This window comes from Artibeus jamaicensis, unplaced genomic scaffold (genome assembly GCF_021234435.1).
Source record: "Artibeus jamaicensis isolate MK-2021 breed Jamaican fruit bat unplaced genomic scaffold, CSHL_Jam_final contig_432, whole genome shotgun sequence".
In the NCBI taxonomy this organism is placed as follows: Eukaryota; Metazoa; Chordata; class Mammalia; order Chiroptera; family Phyllostomidae; genus Artibeus; species Artibeus jamaicensis.
In genome coordinates this window covers 13,294,450-13,300,480 of record NW_026521828.1, presented here as the reverse complement: position 1 = coordinate 13,300,480, position 6,031 = coordinate 13,294,450, and the positions used below count along the sequence as shown (strand labels likewise).

General features: G+C 50.9%; 1 long non-coding RNA gene across 1 annotated transcript; it reads left to right on the top strand.

Moving 5' to 3' along the window:
• The first annotated feature begins 2,744 nt into the window (after positions 1-2,744).
• On the top strand, positions 2,745-5,763 carry LOC128627537 (uncharacterized). Its single transcript, XR_008391757.1, has 3 exons — positions 2,745-2,810; positions 3,885-4,053; positions 4,573-5,763. It is a non-coding gene; the product is annotated as an uncharacterized LOC128627537 (long non-coding RNA).
• The last annotated feature ends 268 nt before the right edge of the window (positions 5,764-6,031 follow it).

The window sequence follows — 6,031 nt, the reverse complement described above, 5'->3', positions numbered from 1 at the left end:
CAGTTTCTCCTCCTCCACCACAGAGGTGTTTTTTTGTTATTGTTATCGCTGTTGACGGCTAAGAATGATTTAATAAATTGCCTTTTTAAAAATTACTGTTTAGAGAAGAAGGTGAACTTTGTCATTTTGGGGATCTGAGCCCCCATTGGGTCCAATCTTCCACTATGCAGTTTATCCAAATTTCCATTTCTGTCTTAAAGACTCACATAAATTTACACTTCTCTTACTCTTTCCTTCTATCACCAAGTCAAGTTGACTTATTTTCTAAGGAACCATATTTTATAGAAAGCCAATTTTTTCATATATCTTGAGAATTCTAGGTAGGTGACAAGTGGCCCCAGTGAAGCAATGCTGAAGTGTAGCCCGTGGGCAGCAGGCTGGGCTTACTCATTGGCTGTTAGCGTTTCCAGTACACCAGCTCCCCAGTGCTGTGATTTAAACCTAGGTCTCGCAAAATGACACACCAGTGCATGCCACAGCCATTCTGGCTCACTCAGAAATAATTAGAACCAAACATTTTAACTGACCAATGCCAAGAATCCAGAGTTACAAATTGATGGCTGGCAAGTCTGTCCCTGAGACCCCAGCGGCCCCATCCTGCGGTTATCATGGTGGCATCATTTGGAGAACTTTTTTCTCTTCTGGAAGGTAATGAAAATCTTAGTTGGGCAGAAATTCAGGAACTTGGGCCCTTTAAGAAGTGGGGAATTAGGTGTTGTTCTAACGAGGTTAGTTCTTGACTACTGTATTTACCTTCGTGTGACTGTGTTAACCTCTCCGTGTCTTTGCTTCCTTATCTCTCCAGTGGAGGCAGCGAGGCGGCCAGACCTGGCCCACCAGGCATGGTTCAGCCCTCCTCTTGGTACATATATTTGATTTGGAGCTGGTTCTAGACCCAGTACAGTGCAGTGAGCAGTTACAAAAGCCTCTGGCAATCTTGCTTAGCCTGGCTCCCTGGCTGATGCCAACCTCTGCCCATTACAGCCTTCATATCTCAACGGTTTGGGAATTATTTAGAAACAGCCTTATTTGTACTTCCTATAATCCACCCAGTGCAACAGCCATAAAGATTTCTCTTGGTGCCATGAGCTTGACTGGAGGGTGTGGGAAGCAAGCTGAATTAGTCAAGGGCTTTGCTCCAAGGTTGCCTGAAGTGGCACATTGGTAGTAGGGGCCAGGCTAGTGCCCAGGCAGTGCCTTCGCCCTCCCTTGGGCTGTTTCCCAGTGCTCTGTGTGCGTGCGCATGTATGTGTGTGTGTGTGTGTGTGTGTGTGTGTGTATGTGTTTGCAGGGGGTTGACTCAGATCGTCCAGTCACACTCCTCTCTCAGTGAGAATGTTGTGGGCTGCCACGAAAATGGAGTCAGTACTGAGCTCACTGTTATTGGTTGGGGGAATGAGCTGTGAAACAAGAAGCTCATTAATGAACGCCAGTTCCTGGCTGCAGAAAGCCTATAGTCTGTTTAGGAATCAGAGTGTTAGTAAACACCAGAGAAAGAGTGAGACAAAGCTCTTGTAACTCCAGTGCTAGCTGAGGTCACGGGTGCTTTCAGATTGAATAAAATTGGCTGGAGCTGTATTCCTCCTCTGTGGGAAGACCTGACGCCCTCTCAAGGTTTCTGCAAGTTCCAGGAGCTTCTGTTCTCCCTGTGTCCCCAGGCCCTGGGCTTCTGCTCTCTCTGAGGCTGTTTGACTTCTTTCTTTCTTTGCCGCCAAAACCTTTCCTCCAGGATTTGAGCACAGCCAACTGTTCCAATGGCTTGGTGTGGCCAGTAAGACAGGCAACACTAACTTAAATGCTGGTTGGCTTTGGGCTTGGAGGTCCTTATAGCACCCTGCCCTGAGGCCTCCTTTCTGGCCACCCCCTCACAGACCCTAGCACCCCATTTGGATGGTTGATCCTTCTCCCTTAGGGACCATTTTCCCACCATTGGGAATGCAGGGTCTCATTCCAATGAGGCGGCGGATTCTCCACCCACACCTGTGTCTGTGTGTAAGCGCATTCAAAGATCTGGTAACGTGGTGTGCGAAGGGAAGTCCGCTTGCTTTTTGAATCTCATACCATGTGCAAACTATTATTTATTTTCAAAAAATCCCAAAGTAATTTCTTGAAAGAGGCCTTCTCCTTAGGGTCCCTCCTTTACTGCAGAGAAAAACCAAAAAGGCTTCATAATCTCAGCCTACTGTCTCTCCCCCCACCAGCCTCTCCGTGGAAGTAAATAGTTTAGAGATTTAATTTTCCAACTGATAGGAATGACGCCTTCCCTCTTCGAAAGCAGAAGTCATTACAGTGAGTTTGGGTTTTAAATGACATGGTGTTCTCACCGTGCTCCATTGATAACATATCACATTCATTTGTCCCCTCAACAAATAAACTGATGCCACCGGTGTTCGATGGAAGGTGAATTCCGTCTGGGCTGGAGTTATCAGGGGAGGCTTCCTGGGGAGGTGGGAGCTGACCTGGAGCATTAAGGCTGAGAGAGGGAGAATTGGTGAGAGGAAGACAAAGGGCAGGGCCAGTAGGAGGTAGGCGTGGGGGTGGATAGCCCTCCGCTCAATCCAGGATTTCGGTGGCGCCACTCGGTTCTGGCCCTGTGCCGGGCACGGTTTCTAGAGCGTCAGACAGACACAGGTGATTCTGACAGCGCCTGAGGAGTGGGAGGAGCCCAGGGGCATCACAGGGCTGCCTCTAGGGAGAGCGGGAGAAGCTGCCAAGAGAGAGTGACATTTAAGCTGAGACAGGAAGAATGTGTGGGTGATGGCGTGAAGCCGTGCTGCAAGCAGAGGGAACATTGTGGATGAAATTCCCAAGTAAGGGGGAGCCTGGAAAGGAAGAAGTCTGCCTTGGTGTGCGCTCCTCGGCCAGTGCCGGGAGGTCGGGAGGAACAAGGCAGGGCGATGTGTGGGCAGGGCGAGGTGTGGGCGGGGCGAGGTGTGGGCGGGGCGAGGCAGACAAGGCCTCCAAGGCTCAAGGAAAGGCGCGATCCTGAGGGCAGTGGGTTGAGCCCTGGACCAGCATCTGCGCTCTAGGAAGGCACCTGGGCTGGGCTTGGAAGACGGAGGGAAGGGGAGGCACGGCGAGCAGAGTGTTTGGGAAGGGGTTGCTGCAAGGAAGCAGAGCTCTGACGTCTGGCTAAGGCCAGGGGTAGGTTAGACAAGTGGCCTTGTGTGAGGACCTGAGTGGGCGGGGATGGAGCCTGGAACCTCATAGCAGGGAGGCAGAGACCAGAGAACTTGCAAAGGGAAGCCTCTGAAATAGGTCAGGGTGCTTGGGGGAACCAAGCTGAGAGCTGCCAGGGGTGAATCCTCTGCTCTGCAAGAACAAGTGCCATGCTACCGGTGGGCAAGGGCAAGGGCAAGACTATAGCTATTGGCAGGCAGCATCCAAGATAGGCATGGCATAAGTTCACCCACACAGGGATCAAGTTCACCCTCCCTCAACTCTCCTCCAGTCCTTCATGGAGAAAGCCTCAGCAGGGCGCCAGTCTGTCCTTAACACCTCTGCCGCTTGCTAGGCCCCTGTTCTACAGGGAGAGCAGGCCTCAGGCTCAGAGCCTTCAGCGGGCGGCCCTGTCTCCCCAGGGCTTCCTGACGTTGGGTTGCACTTAGTTCTATGGCTGCTTTCCATTTATGGTAAGTGAAACCAGATTTCCAATTAGGGCAGTGATACCAAGTTTCGTGTTTAAATGAAGGCATTTGAGCTAAGGGGGCAGGGGGAGGCAGGAAATGGACCACCTTTAAAAATTATTGAGTAAATAACGGTACAGGTGGTGTGGGGATGTGGCAAAAGTCAGAGGGAGGACTTGAATGACCAGAGGTTGGGGACACTGGGTGGCAGAGAGCACTGAGTTCGAAGTCACCAACCTGTGTGTCTGTACCGCCCAGCCCACGGCCTGCTCTGCTCCCCCCAAGTGAAGCCTGGTTGGCATCGTGGATGGGAAAGGACTCCAGGACTCCGAGGTGCAGGCCAGTGAGGAATGGCTCCTGGGACAGTCCTTGTGTCGGACTCACGAAGGGAGGGCTCCCTGCCCTGGTCCTCCCACTGGCTTCGAAGGTAGGAATTAGAGGTATGGGGTGAGATTAACGCCATCTTATTCGGAAGACCATTTTGGCTCCTTGAAGAAACTAAGCCTGAAATATAAATCTCCCCAAAGATAAAATATTTAAGATAAGTTGCCCAAACACTATCAGGTAGGCTTTGCTCTCCCAAAGGGAGGTGTGAAGATCAAGCCCTGGGGAGGTTCTACATGTAAAGCTGCTGCTCGCGTCAGACTTGGCCCGGTCCCTGGGGCACGGAAGGGCAGGGCAGCTGGGCACATGGGTCACCGAGGGGAAGTGGCCCCTCGGTGCTCGGGGAATTGCCGCTGTTGCAAGACTAAGAACTCCGTGCCCCTTGAAGTGGACGCTTCCTCTTACGAACTCTCAGTGTCGTTGGTGGCTGTGTTCCTGCGCACTCCCCAGGCCCGGTGGCCGGCAGCATGACTGGGTGCTGGCATTGCCTGACCCCAACACAAGGACGGCCTTCCAAGCAAGTGGCCATAATTTAATCCCTCTGTTTCCTGTTTATTGTCAGCTGTCACTCCTAGAAGTAAGCCGAGTGAGGGCTTGTGCCGCCGGAGCCCCCGGCGCCTTCCGCATCCAGCCCTCCGCTCGTGAGTGTGGGACAGAGAGGCACGTGTGGAAGGGCCGGAGACAGGGCCTTGCTCGTCTGCTGCCTCGCAGGGCTCCAACCGGCCAGGGAGAGAAGGACTGGACCCTGCAGGAATGGAGTGCAGTGGTGGGAACTGGGAACTGGATTGGCCCTGTGACCCCATCATCTATAAAAGGAATTAGAGAAAGAATCCTTTTAAAATGAAAGTTTAAAGCATTAAAAATTGCTCTGGGTTCAAAAATCTGAGGCAATGGCTGAGGTGCTTTCATCAGCCACCCAAGTCACAAGAGTGCTCGCTTGCCTGAGGCTGGATTGGGTAAGCGGAAGAGGGTCCCCGCAGTCCCATCAGGAGATGAGGCTGGAGGATGGCAGTCTACCCCAGTTCACTGGGAGGAGGTAACTGGACCAGAGGAGGAGGGGCGACTGGAGCCTCATGTTCAAACTGAACCATCTACCGCTTTGCTCTCAACCTCTCAACCTGGGTTCAAATCCTAGTTCTATGGCTTGCCAGCCATGAGACCTTAGGCAGGTTGGTTCATTTCCTGGAACTTCAGTTTTCTCATCTGTAAAATGGGGATAATAAAGTACTTATGTCCTGGGCTGCCAGAAGGATCAGGGGAATGAGGGCATGGAAACTGACGGCGGCCGACACGTAGCAGATGCTCGGTAAACGTCAGCTTTACTTTAGATTCCAAGAATCTGAAAGCACTGTGAGTTGTTCTTAGGAACCAAATGTAATTTACAGTCAATAGGAAATAAAGTGCACACTTCAAATAATGAGATAAGTTCCAAGAGACAACGTTGTCATCAGTGAGTTGGGGTTTTTCTCCTACACTGTCTTGGGAGCTTCCTTACAGATGAGTGGTCTCCCTCTATAAACCCCGAGAGCCACAACCTCAGAGGCTTATTGAAGTCAGTCAGGAGAGACCTCTGCTTCTCTTCAACAGGCCAGCTGAGGAGAGTCCCTCAGATTCAACAGCTAAAGCTCCATTTTTTAAAATGTCAATAAATTGCAAGTAAACCACACATTTAAAATTATTGCCTGACAACTAGGATTATACTTTAAAAGGTAACATACTGATTGTGATCATTTGCAGCAAAATCACCTTGTACATTTCTGTGTTCCTAAATTAATAAAATGATCTCTGACCTGAGTAGGGATTGTGTATATTTCAATTTCCTCTTACATTTTCATCCACTGCACCCCATCACTTAAAAATGCAGCTGAGCCTTTCCCCCAAGATGTCTGTATGAGAGGGAAGTTTAATTTCTCCTCCGGACCCCTCCTCGATTCCTCTGGGATTTGCTTCCCACAGGGGCCCATCTTCTCTCTCCAACAGAGCCTCCCTCTGCAGAAACCAGGAGAAGCCCAAGTCCCAGG